Here is a 919-nt window from a genome sequence, read left to right as displayed (position 1 = left end):
TTTGTTTTGTTTTGTTTTTGAGACACTCTCTATGTAGCTCACGCTGGTCTTGGACTCACTATTTAGCTCAGTCAGGTCTCATAAACTCACAGCAATCCTCCTACCTCGGCCTCCTGAGTCTTAGGATCACAGGCCTGAACCACCATGCCCAGCTTGTTTCCCAATGTTTTTGACATAATTATCCTTACCCTGTCTGGCTTCTTGATTCTTTGTCCCATGGCTTTCTATGGTTTACTTGTCCTTGTTCAACCTCCTGCCTCACCGGCACAGCACAACTTGTAAATCATAAACAACCACTCCAGGATTAGCACAATTCAGGCTCCAGGGAATACCTCGAAAATCTCTTGCCCTGTGTCAGGGAATAAGAAAAAGTGAACTATGTTGATTGCTGTAAACGTTTACAGACACCACTGACACGTATTACCCTGGAGTCTGGGGAAGCCCTAGAGGTGAAAGCAGTGCAGGAAAGAGACAAGATACATTAATTGCCAAACCCTTTCTGATAGCACAGATGGAATTAATTCTCACACATAATAGAAGTAATCATTCCTGGTAGTGTCCAGTGTCTATTTCCGTGCTTCTCTTCCAGTTCCAAGGAGTACTCTCCACTGGAGATACTCACAGATCACCTTGGTCCTCACGACGGTCACATGTGGTAGCCAAGAGGTGTTCTCCAACTCAACAAGTTGTGTTGCTCGGCGGCCTTGTTCGTAGGGATCCCGAAGCAACAGGTGGGGAGCATCACACCAGTTCTTCCTATTGCTCTTTAGATGGATATGGAATATTAGGATGTCAGACATTTTTATTTAAAACTGGTTTTTTGTTTTTGGTTTTGGTTTTCTTTGCGGACCGGGGATCAAACTCAGGACCTTGTGCTTTCCAAGCAGGTGCTTAAGCCACTGAGCTATGGCCCCAGCCC

This window comes from Octodon degus, unplaced genomic scaffold (assembly GCF_000260255.1).
Source record: "Octodon degus isolate 3935 unplaced genomic scaffold, OctDeg1.0 scaffold00163, whole genome shotgun sequence".
Lineage (NCBI taxonomy): Eukaryota > Metazoa > Chordata > Mammalia > Rodentia > Octodontidae > Octodon > Octodon degus.
The sequence above is the reverse complement of the archived record's forward strand: the minus strand, read 5'-3'. Positions refer to the sequence as shown.